Source organism: Streptopelia decaocto (genome assembly GCF_964273445.1).
Source record: "Streptopelia decaocto genome assembly, chromosome: 11".
Lineage (NCBI taxonomy): Eukaryota > Metazoa > Chordata > Aves > Columbiformes > Columbidae > Streptopelia > Streptopelia decaocto.
In genome coordinates, this window is record NC_138666.1 from 6,264,082 (window position 1) to 6,276,386 (window position 12,305).

Here is a 12,305-nt window from a genome sequence, read left to right on the forward strand (position 1 = left end):
GCGCTGCCGGGGCTGCATGGCGGCAGCAGCTGCTGTTACGTGCTGTGTACAGGCTCCTCAGCACTAAAGAAAGAAATATACCTACTCTGGTGCCAGCATTCTTCTACTCTTTGTAGCTCCAGGCTGGTTTTAATGCCACATCTTTTCCTTTCCTTCTCCCTACAGTGGAAGCGAACATGGACTCCAGCTGAGCAGAAGCCAGCAGCAAACAGTGGGAACTCCATACTTGCTCTGGGCAGCCTGTTCCAGGGCTCTGGCACCCCCAAAGTAAAGAATTTTCTACTCATGTTCAGATGGAACCTCCCGTGTTTCAGTCTATGCTCGTTGCCCCTCATCCTGTCGTTGGGCACCACTGAACAGAGTCTGGTCCATCCGCTTTACACCCACCCTGAGATATTGATCAGCATCAATAAGATCCCCCTCAGCTTCTCTTTTCCAGCTGAACAGCCCCAGCTCTCTCAGTGTCTCCTCATCGGAAAGATGCTCTGGACCCCTGAGCATCTCTGTGTCCCTCCACTGGACTCTCCCCAGCAATTCCTTGTCCTTCCTGAAGTGGGGAGCCCAGAACTGGACCCTGGACTCCAACCTGAGACCTCATCCCTCCACATGTCCCTGTAGGAGCAACTGTACCATTGCTGTCAGTAACCTGCTGGTTGAATATTGGGTGTGTAACTGGCCATTCAGTTATCAATGTCTGATGGATGCTCGGTGAGATGCTAACCTGGCACACGGTGAATGTGGAGCATCCCCATGGCTCTGCCGGGATTGATCAAGGCAGCTGAGTTCCTGAGGGGGATTGACACAGCCCCAGCAACGATGATGTATATGCACATATCTATTTAATGAAATGCTAAATGATAGGCTAAATATACAGAAGCAACTTTAGCTTGATTTATTGCATGGAAATGAATAATGTTTGTCACTGCTGTCAGCCATCTTGGCAAAGAACAGAGGTTATGAGCACAAATTGTAGCTAATTAACAGTAATTAGCAGCTCTGAAATTCTGGGGTTTGGCTCCTTTGCAGAGGTTGGTTGTGCAGCAGCGTGTCCCAGCTCACAGGTCACTGCTTGGGCTGCCGAAGGCTCCTCGCCCCCATCCAACCCCAGCACTCCAGCACCCGCGTTCTCTGCTATCAGGCTGCTTTCCCGGGGTTTGCTCTGCTCCTCCTCTGCTCCCTGCGGCTCCTGGCGTCCCTGACCGCTTTGGCAGGGAAACACAGCAGGAAAACCCTGCGCTCCTCTGCAGCCCCCCAGCATCAAAGTCAGCCAGGGCCAAGCCCTGGTCCTGACCCTTCCACAGGCTCTTGGATCATATTTTGAGTTACAACAGGACCTGACAAAGCTCCTGTTAATCCTGATCCAGGGTGTGAAGTTGAAATTTTGAACTTGTGCTTTCGTACTACTTTTCCATCCTGTGCAGACCATGATGGTGAGACCTGCTGAGCTCCCAAGGACCGGCTTGCTGCTGCCTCCGGGGCCATTTTGGTTGGAGAATCATTCTGGTTGGAAAAGGCCTTTAAGATCATCAAGTCCAACCTTTAACCAATGCTGTCATAGCAGTGGAGCAGCTCTTTGTGGCACCTCAAGTCCATCTGCCCTCACCTGGTCACTTGGACCAGCAAAATGCCTTCCCTGGGCTCATGAAACACAATGACCAAAATTAAGTGGGCATTTTCCGCAGGGGTGTGGGGCTGCCCCAGGGCACCACTCCGCTGTGGTGCACTGAGGGTTTGGTGTGTGCCGTGATCATTAATAATGCACCAAAGGCTCCTGAGGGGAAGAGTTTGAAACTTCTTTGAAAAAAACACACACGTTAACAATGCACCAATTATTCATGTGGAAACCATCTCTCCCTTTCCAGCAACTTCCAGAGCTCCTGTTTGCTCAGGTGCTGTCGGAGAGAAGAGAGGATGTCCAAAGACCCTGATATGCTGAGGATGATACAGGTTTCTCCCCTACCTTCCCCTTAAAACAATATCTGGGGGTAATAGGTGTCTGTCACACTTTGCGGGCCACCGTCCACGGAGGCAGAGCAAGATTTCGGCGCTGTTAGAGATTTCTACCTGCATGAAATCTGGAGGTAATTTAATGGCTCACGAGAAAGGAAATAAATCTATTAGAATGGAATTGCTGTTTGTTTACATATCTTGCCATAAACATCACCAGCAGCAGCAGCAGCAGCAGGTGTATGTGCAAGCACCATTTATTTACATAATAAAATTGCCGAGTAGATTTGCAGCTCAGGGGCATCCTCGGCGCTCCCTGCGCGTGCCTGACTCCCATTAGCACTAATGGCAGGCGCTGCGTGCTCAGCGGGCAGGGAACAGGCCCTCCGACTGCCCTGATGGCTGCGACTAAGAGCTGGAGGGACACAGACGTCTCCACGGGTTGGTTCCTCTCCCTGACTTGGTCAGGGTGGCAATTGCATCGCAACCTCAAGCTGCTTTGCGGTCCCCCTGATCTGCCTGCTCCCATGAGGGAGGGGGTTAACCAACCCACTCCCCACTCTCCAAACTTCTCCAGAGACCCCTGGAGCGGTCAGCACAAGGGAAAAAGAAAAGCAGAAAAAAATAAAAACCCAGCCTGGAATGAATTCTCGTCATGCTCTGCAGCAGAGAAGTTTGTTTGTATTCTGCAGGCAGCAGCACTGAGCCTGCTGTCAGAGCCACGCTGGGAGAAAGGGCAAAACCCTGCCGAGATGAAAGAATGTGAAGCACCAGTACAGCCTCCCCTGGCATTTACACCTGGAAAAAAAAAAAAGCATCACTCAAGGGCATCTCACAAAGAGCTGTGCTAATAAGGCACTCCTGCTCACGCCGTGCGCTGCGCCAGCGGAGCGGGAGACGGAGCGGTGCCGGGAATGTCGGCAGCATCTCCCAGTACCTGGGAGGTGGAAGCTGCAGATAAGACAAGTCTGATTTCAACCCAGTAATTCCAAGCAGCGCTCTCCCTGACTCTGCTTCCAGCCAGGGGACAAGGGGACTCGGGGACCTGCAGCTGGTCAGACAAGGAGAGCAGCCACCCCTTGTGTAGGCTGATAGATCTGTGATACCTTCCTCTCACAGCTGTATTTTTTCAAGGTTCCTTGAGTTTATTAAACCTCAGGTGAGAAGCCGGGACGATGCTCACATGTCTCGCCCACACGTCCCATGTCCTTCACCTTCCTGAAGCCTGTTTGGTGTGAGTCCCCCTGGCCGTGCACTGCTCCACAACCCCGACCCGACCGCAGCAAGTGGCTCATGACCCCATGCAGCCCCGGCTCTGCTCAAGAGCACCTTTCTCACCTTGCTCAATCAGAATGCTCTGCACAGGTGAGAAGGCCAGGCAGGATTTAGGCAGGGCCAGATTAACCCCTTGTGATGCTCAGTCCTGCTGCACCATTCTTCAAGTAGAATTCACCCCGAGGGGCCATCGTCTAGGCAGGCTGGTGTCAAAGAACTGATGTTCCAAAGGGTAAAAAGCACAGGGAACTACAAGATAGGAAAGATGCAGGTTATTTTTAGTCCAAGAGGCTATAAAACCAGCCAGGAGACTGCAGCAGTGAGGTTGTGGTGGATGTATCAGCTGGGTTCTTGGCTGTGTACCGAAGTTTGGAGCTTGGGGTTCTGCACACAAAGTCAAGGCTGAAGGATCTCTGATGTCTGCAGATGTGCACACAACATACACACATCTGGCAGCTTCTTTCTTTGTGAACTGCGAAGCTCACTCATCCTTGGCTTCACATTCCTGCACAGACCAGGGGGCTCCAGGTGAGTTGAAGGGCTGGGTTAAGGCTGGCGGTGGGGTTGGCAGCTCTCTAAACCCTCAGATGAACAGAGACAGCAGCTTCAGCTTCATCTGCAGCCACATCAGGGGAGCTTGGAAAGCACCATCCACCACATCCCCTCCAAACCCCAAAGACAGGCTTCCCCGCGTGCCCGAACGGCCAGTGGGTTTTGGCCAGCAAATACAAAAGCTCATCTCTGTACTAGTGTTTCAGGGCCTCACAGAGTGCTCCAGCCTGGCCTTGGGTTGGTGTCAGAGCCCCCTTACATCAGAGCCCCCCAATACGCCAGCAGACAAAGTCCTGGGCACCATCTTTCGGCCAGGAGAGGACAACACCAAGTAGATTAACAGAAAATCGGAGCTCAGTGGATTCTGGCAGCATCCTGGCTCCGCCCTGCCCCTGGCAGAGCTGCCGCCCCTCATTTCAGGGTTCACTCTGCCCACATAGCTCAGCATGACCAGGAACCCCAAACCCCTCAGCACATCCCAGACCTGAAGGACAAGCAGCAGCTGAACCCCCCAGGCAGCACACCCTGCCCCAAGGGTGCCACGCTCCGCTCACAGGAAAGAGCAGATAAACCTCACATAAAGCTTTGAAGGTTTCTACAAGACTTGGTAGGGTCACCCATCCTCAGCAGGAACTCCGGGATGACTGCTATGAAACAAGGAGGCTGGGCAGAGGGAGCCCCCGCAATGTACAGCCAGAATTACTGCAGATGGGTTTGCCCAGAGGACAAGCCAGAAAAGAAAATGGGTAAGTAAAAATGAAAAACGTTGTCTGTTTGTTTGTTTTTTCACATTAGCATTTAAATATTTATAGAAATCCCTGCAGACAACAAGATGAAAAAGCAAATGCAAAGACTAATAAATAAGTAAATGCTCCAAGGTGTGGCAGCCCAGCTGAACGCGGCTGCCACTCAGCTGCCGAAACTTGGAAGAGCACGGTAACCAGGCGTGCATGGCTAAAAATAATTATTGCAATAATAAAAATCTGAGACTAAACCACTCTGCTTTGGGTTCTGCCCTCTGCAGAACAGCTGAGGGATCAGTTACACCTTAGCTAAAGAGAGCACTACCTCTTGTTTTCCGAGCCATGACTTGTCGCAGTCTCTGGCAAGACAAATTATTAAATAAAGCAGAGATAATGATGCGAGGCTGTTGACTAAGAGAGGCAGTGGTGGGATCTGGGGAAAGTTATCTGCTTGAAATTGTTTGCTTAAATATACAGAAGCCTATACTTTTGCTTACAGCATAATGCCATTAGTCGTAAGTAAATATATTCTCAATTGTCTCGAGCAAAACCTAGAGGGATGAGAATTGTTGGAAGCAAAGAGCCTGGAGCAATCGCATCTCGGCATCTCTGTCCCAGTGCAGGGTGCGTGCCAGAGCCTCCCGAAGCCAGAAGTGTTCTGCTCTTCTCCAAACACCGCCACCAGCCCAACAAAACACCCAACAAAAGCTTCAACACTTAACAGCACCCAGTCTTGGATCACCCCTCCTAAAAGGGACCCCTCGCTTTCCGGGGCTGAGGAAGGACGGAAATCAGGCCACCGGTTCCCCAGCTTGTCCTATGAGCCATAATCAATTTGTGCAATCCCCCGAGCCTGCTCCACTTAGGGCTGCACTGGGTTATGTAAATCAAACACCAAAAACTGTTCAGCAAGTGAAACAGATTGTGTGGGCACCAGCAGAGTGCCTCGAGCAACGGGAAACCCAGCAAACGAGGAGCAAGGGAAAGCTGAGGACACAAAATAAGGCAGAAAAATGACAGGTGGCTAAAGGTGCAAGGAAGGTCTATTTTTCAACAGATTTCCTCTTGAGCTGGGCAGCTCTGGCAACAGGCAAGTGCCAGAACCGAAGATACTCCCCATCACCACCTGAGCTTGTGGAACAGGCATCCTCATGGTCAGTGAAGCCCCGTTCCCACCCTGTGCTGCTTCAGGGGAAACTCCTGGTATGAGATACCAGGCAAAAAGCCTACCAGGACACGATGAGGGTGTGCAGCAGCTGGGAAATGGACCCACAGGACCATTAAATTCAAAACCCACAGCACAATGGCTTCAGCATCCCCCCGAGCGGCTCCAGCTCTCTGCCCCGGCTGCCCCCGGCCTCTGCAAGGTGAAGCTCCTACAAGAGCTCTGAGCAAGCAAACCAGCAGGTCTAGCTCCTGCCAGATTGTTGCTGGAGTGAAATCTCCATCCCAAGGGCTGGGCTTGGTGGTTTGAACAGGATGAGGCTGGGCAGCAGCAGCTGGGCTTGGCAAGGAACAGGAGCAAAGCACAAACCGTCTGTACACAGATCACAGCTCTCGTCTGGAGCAGTGAGTTGCCAGTCTGGCATCTGAGAAGCTGAATGCTGTTTGGATTTGGGGTGATCACTTCAACATTCAATCGTTACCTTTCTCACCCTGATGGTCTCTGCTTGGGCACAGTAAATCCACCCCCGAGTCGCTACTGCATTTATCTCTCCTGCTGAAGGGACCTCCCAATGTCCAGTGGCCACAGGACAGTGACAGTAAAGACACACCAAAAACTCAGCTTCACAGCGCCCAAACCTCTAGCATGGAGCAGTGACAATCCCTGGGGCCCCAACCCAGCCACACTCAAGCCCACACGTGCTCTGACAGCGGCTGCACTGGGACCACGGCCCCGTCCCCCGCCCGACTGCTCAGAGGTCTCACTCTGCTCATTTGACACGACCTTGCCCTATCACGTTTTTAATTTTGCACTGGAAGGAACATGCTACTTATATAGCAGTAAAGAGACACTTAAAAGCAAGTCTTTCCAATGAGCCAACGGGCTCTGCCAAGCTCCACGAGAAACATGATTGTCCAGCCCATTTCTTCACCACATCCTGAGCACAGCACTGCTCTTCTTCTCTTAACTTGCCAGCTTGTGATTCTCCCGCTAGATTTTCTGAGAGTCCTGCAGAGCTCGGCTTGACATCTCTACAACACAACCCAGCTGGAGCTGCGGACGGAACTCCCCGCATGAACCCCTGGGATCAAAAGGGAAGAGTCGGTCGGAGCCCCTGTCCCTCCAGGCTGCAGGAGCAGTGCTGCCAGAAAAACAGCCTCAACAGTCAAAGCAAATACAGACCGAGAGGGAACGGCCTGGATTTTGGAGATATGGGCAGCTGCTGTTCCCACTGATCCGCAGCTGGGCTGCGATCGCTCTGCGCCTCTGAAAACTGGACTCTGCATAGCAGAGGTTCTCGAACAAGTGAAGAGTTGGCATCCAAGGTGTTTGATACTAGAGCAGAGCTTTGTAGAGAAGAAGCAAATTCTGTGCCAAAAGCTGCGCTCATTTACAGCTACCAAAATCCCACGTCACGCCAAACTGCTGAAAACATCCGTCTCATGAGCAGTCAAGGAAATACATGGGTTTCATTTTGCTGTGTCCTGATGACCCTAAGACTTCCAGCTGCAGCAAACCTGATATTATCCCCTTATTGCTCAAGGAGAAAGAATAAACACTGAGGCAGGATGCAGAAAAAGTGAATTCTCACTCCACCATGTTAGAAGCATGTGTGTATAAGGAACATTTTGAGATTATAAAGAAATCTTTACACACGGCTGATACACTAAGCACCACGCCATCTTCACATTTTTACTTCTAGAAACATCTCTTAACTGAGGGCTGGGTGGAAACGTGAGCCCAGCACAGGGCTGGGCTGGTGTCACCAGAGAGGCTGTGCGGTTGTGCCACCGCCCCTGTCCTGGCCCATGCGATCCAGAGGAAAATCAAATCCTTCCTAAAGCAGCACGTGGAGATGTGTTTGGAGCATGCTTGGCATTTTTTTTGGCCTCTCTCCATGTAATTTGCAGGAACGTGGGTGAGTGCTGCCATCCTGTCCAACCCATGAGCTTAAACTAGGAGAGACTCAAAAAGCAGCTCCTCAGCCCAGCCTTGGAGGGAGCCAACGCTTCACCCTGTGGGCTCACCAAACCCTAAGTCACATCATCTGCAATACATTATAATGAAGGAATAATTTTTTTTAAAAAAAGAATTTGCATTAACTGGATGTGTGACTAGGAAAGACACTGCAAACAAACAGAAAACCTGCAGATTAGGATGCTAATGAGATGCATTTCTATTTATAATCTGCCTTGATCAGACTAAAGTACTTTCTGTTTCAGGTGTCGGTGCTACACCCACGGATGTAAGCAATTCCCCTGGCAGGGAAACACCTGCTTGTCTCTGGGGACAAACAAGTGCCAGGGAGGGACGGGCTGCGTGTCACTTGACACTTCTCCTGCCCCTTCTCCTTGGGGACCAGCCCCAGAGCAGGAATGCGCTGTGTCTGGCCAAGGATGACCTGGCCCAGACGCTTCCTACAAACATTTCTTCCCCTGACCGGGCATTCACAGCTGCAGCAAGAGCTGGTCCCGTTTCGGAGCAGCCCAGGGTGCTCCCATGGCTTGTCCTTGGTGCCTGAGTTCATAGATCACCGTGGAAAAGCCTGAGCTGAGAGAGCGGCACGTTCAGCAACCGCAGATGGATGCTCTACCCGAGCCTGGCAGCATCCCACAGCCTGCCAGAACTGACAGCTGCTTCTCATTTCTCCTCATGATGTCTTATTCCATTCAATTTTTTTCTCTTACCCTGGATCTTCCTCTTTCATTGCAGAACATCAAGAGATAGAAGGTCCACTCCGGTCTCCTTTTAAAGCCTTCAACAACAGCATATAGGAAGTCTTTTGGGCCACAGGAATTATTGTTACTGGGAGTCTGGGGGGTTTGTGACCTGAGTAAAAGGATCTAACAAAAAGTCAGTGATAAACCAGGACTTAGCATTGTGAAAAACAGCTACAGGGCTGTTTTTTAAAATGCAGCTTAAGGAAATAAACTTAAAAGATATGAGTCATCATTTTGAAATGTGCATCAAACAAGTTAAATAACTCTTACTTTCTTAACGACATATTAATCAAAGTGCATTGATTCTTGAATCAGATTCTACTACCAACAAGCTTTCTATCTTCTCCATCCTGATGCGTGCATTAAGAGAGTTTTATTCTGACAGATACAATATAGCAATCAATAAAATCTTATTATATGGAGCTGAGATACATGGATTTGTTGCAGGATTTATGCACTACTTTCAAACCCAGTGCTATTTCATGTCTCAGCCTTAACCTGTAATTGAAAATAAATCTCCCTGAATACACCAGATTCTAATTTTCTGGATGTATGGGCAAATGTGAATGGAAGCTGGCCTTCCCTCAGGGAGAAGTCTGCCTTCTGATCGTATCCCTGCCCCGTGCACACCACTGAATTGCCACATTCCCCCAGAGAAGCCCCTGGCCTGGCCCCACGTGCAGCTCCGTCACCCTCCCAGACTCTCCATCCCCTCCCTCATGCCTCCAAAGGTGCTCGGTTGCTCGCTTCTGGGCAGAGATAACGCAACGCAACAGTGGCAGAGCGTGAGTGACACCAGCATCGCATGCCTGGGATGGATGAATACAGCTCAGGGAGTGGGATGCCGGAGAAGCTGGTGTTTGTCTGCTGCTTCCTCCAGCTCCTGGGGTTTACCTGGTGATTGTTCAGGGAATCATAGAATAGTTTAGGTTGGAAGGGACCTTTCAAGGTCAAGTCCAACCCCCTGCCATGAGCAGGGACATCTTCACCAGTGTAGCTGGCTCAGAGCCCTGTCCAGCCTGGCCTGGGATGTCTCCAGGGATGGTTCATCCACCACCTCTCTGGGAACCTGGGCCAGGCTCTCACTACCCTCAGCGCCAAAAATTCCTTCCTTCCTTATTGTTTTCCTTCCCTCCTTCCTGCTCAGCAGCACGTGAGTGTGCTCGGGGGTTGCCTGTCACCTCGCGGGGCTCAGGACAGCTGGGGCGGTACAGCAGGGGACAGGCGGCCGCGGGCGCTTTTCCTTTGGGGTTGTCTCGGCGTCCCAGGGCTTGGTGCCACTTGGATGTGTGACAGCAGGTGGATACCCAGCAGTGTCCCTGGAAAGGCCTGGAGGGGACTTTGATCTAAGCAGCTCTGTCAACAGCGTTAATACAATAAAAATAATCAAATTCACTCAGATGGAAATGAGAGAGACGGGGAAATCAGCAGACAATGGTGCAAATCGGAGGGAATAAAGAGGACGGGAGTAACAGTAAATCACTTACACAACACTATGAGTTCAGACGCTTCACAAAAGAGACATGAGCTTGAATCCATCAAAAAGTCACCACAGCATTGTGCCTTTTTGTCTGCTTATTTTTTCCTATAACACATACACTCGTACTTGTTCCTTCTCTAACTGGAGGTACAAACCGGGCACATTTGCCGAGGGATTTCTGCACAACACACACAGTGCCTGCCTCTTGTCCTGGGGGAGAAAACATGGGTTTGCAGTTGTTGCACTAAGCTCCTGGTTTTTCCAAGATTTCCCCAGAAAGTGAGCAGGGAGCTGGCGGACTGTGCTGTGAGACAGTGCGGGTGGCCAGAGGCTGCATCGCTATTTTTTCCTCTTATCATGGAGGGAACAACCATTCCCCAATGCTCAACATGAGGTTGTTTTCTTGGGGAAGATAGTTTCATGGGAGAAAAGGAGATTTTAATAAAGGGGTTGTCAGTCAGAAAGGAAAATGACTACTGCCATATAAGTGTTGCCTCTTTTTTTTTCGGTTCCTACACTCTCTGGAAAAAACCCCATGATAACTCAATTTACAGGAACAGCAACCAGAAACAGAACTGGCCTGAGGAAGGTACTGGGAAAATAAATCACACTCAGTCAGAAAAGACTTAAAAACGAAAGAATCCTTGGTGAGCTTTGCATTGCACAGCTTGGCGAGTGCCAACCGCGGGACACCCCTCCCCGTGTGCCCTGTCACCCCCGAGCAGTCACCTGCCAGGGACACGTCCCCGACGAGGAGCAGCACCAGCAACATGCCAGGGTTCCCCTTGCAGTAATTATTTTTCATTTGCTGAATTGCCATTAACTATGAGAGCTGAGGAGGCATTTGCACTGTCTCCACCTTCATGCTCTCCAAACCTTGTCCCTGCCGCAGCTGGTGCACATTCCCCATGTCCCTGGGGGATGTGGGGACCTGGCCACCGCCTGCAGTCACACCATCACGGTTTTAGGTGACCTTAGGTCACTTGGTGGGGACACATGAGAGTCCAGAGGAACATTAGCACAGAGGCAGACACACCATTGCCAGGGTTTTGGGAGCACCATACGCACACGGCCTCACCTTTAAGCACTGACCTGTACGACCTGCAAGGGGCTGATACCACGGATTATCACCTGGCAGCATCCAGGATTTGCCTTTTTTGGATTCTGCCAGTGTGGTTTCCACTCCAAAGTCACCCACCACTGCTCAGTGGCAGCAATTCACCCTCCAGATCCCAGTTGCTGTGATGGGACACAGCCTCCCTGGCTCCCTGAAGTGGTTTTTGATCATCACGGGGACATTTGCTGTCTCCGAGTGATCTCGAAAGGCTGTCACCGTGGTGGGGACATGCAGGGTGAGTGAGGGGTGACAGAGCTCGCTCACGGCACTGCTGGCTAAATGAGGCTTGGGAAAAACACAGAAACACAGCCCCATCAACCCGACATCCGCGAGAGACAGAGCAAGCGGTCAGGAGCGGAACGAAAGGAAAGAAAGGCAGAGTGGGGGAATGTGGTTAAAAGCTCTCTCTCCTCCCTCAGCAGCTCAGGGACATCGCGGACACAGCCTGGCCAGGTTTCTGCTGCTGGGGGGGTCGGCCAGGCACCCCCCAATGCAGTCCGAGCCCCCCACGCCTGCCTCCGCTCCCCCCCTTTATTTCCAGCTCTGAGCTTTGCTCAGCTAGCGAAAGGGTTAAGTTTAATTTATACTGATTTCTATTTAATATCATTCTCTCCCCGTAGGAGCCGGCAGCTGTGAGCTGATTGTAGTCTCTCATTATGCAGTCTGTATCACTAATGGCCTGTGACAAAGGCATGCCATCTTCCCGGCCTTACCCCCGAGAGCCAATTAAACACACATACTCCCTTCCTGTTTGCAGCGCATTACAATGAAATTAAACTGAATTTCAAAATCATTTTCTCCTAAAGACATCTCTTTGCAATAATTAATGCATGCTATTCCTTTGCATCTGAAATATTCATCAGGAGTGTTGACGAAAAAAAATCTTTAAAGCTGATTGCCCTGCACCCCGCACATTGCTTGATGATGCTCGAGTCCCAGCCTGCGGTACCCACCCGGGATGGGGACCCGTGGTGACACTGCCAGCAGGGCAGTGCTACGTCTGCTTCAGGATAACAATAATAATAAATCACAGCTTCTTCAACAACCACAAATAAATAAGATTACACAGAAGGTATCAGAAATCCAGCCTGACTGCAGACTCGATGGTGCTGCTGACACACAGTAAAAGAGGGGAATGGAAAACAGAATCACAGAATCGCAGGATGGTTTGGGTTGAAGGGACTTTCCCAGCTCCCCCAGTGCCACCCCTGCCATGAGCAGGGACATCTTCACCAGCTCAGGTTGCTCAGAGCCCCGTCCAGCCTGGCCTGGGATGTCTCCAGGGATGGTTCATCCACCACCTCTC

At 51.0% G+C, this 12,305-nt stretch overlaps 1 protein-coding gene across 5 annotated transcripts in view; it reads right to left on the bottom strand.

Moving 5' to 3' along the window:
* The window catches only part of ACSF3 (acyl-CoA synthetase family member 3), a 59,986-nt gene that overhangs the window by 13,141 nt on the left and 34,540 nt on the right, over nt 1–12,305 (bottom strand). The gene's annotated exons all lie outside the window — the stretch shown is intronic.